Genomic DNA, 496 nt, shown 5'->3' on the forward strand with positions numbered 1-496 from the left:
TAGTCAATCTACAGTATAAAGTTTGCATGTGATTGGTAATAAGAAGAGGTCTGCATGTCTACATGTCTTCTTACCACCAAAGGCTCAGGAAGAGACTAAAGAGCCTCTGAAATAAGGTCACTTGAATTAAGGAGGTATCAATAATTCTGCCAAGGGAGAAGTACTGGTTTTATATAATAGACTGTAAGGGTTTAAGTATCAACCCTCAAGGAAGTGGAATCTGTGGATTCTGAGGAATCCACCTAGCACCTTTCAACTCCTTTGGGTAGTTAATATCTCCTTTGGTGTTCACTTTATTTATGGTTGTGATCTTCAGTTCATATTCAGTATTACACTCCACGTGCCTTTCATCCTGAGCATACCCAAAGTCATGTATAATAAAGGAAATTCCCAACAGAATGAGTTGACATTCTTCATCAAGGGCCACTCTGGTTCATGAGATCACTGATGCCCAAAGAGAACTCTGATCCACAGACTGCATCTATCTCTAGTTTCT

Source organism: Sciurus carolinensis, chromosome 2 (assembly GCF_902686445.1).
Source record: "Sciurus carolinensis chromosome 2, mSciCar1.2, whole genome shotgun sequence".
Lineage (NCBI taxonomy): Eukaryota > Metazoa > Chordata > Mammalia > Rodentia > Sciuridae > Sciurus > Sciurus carolinensis.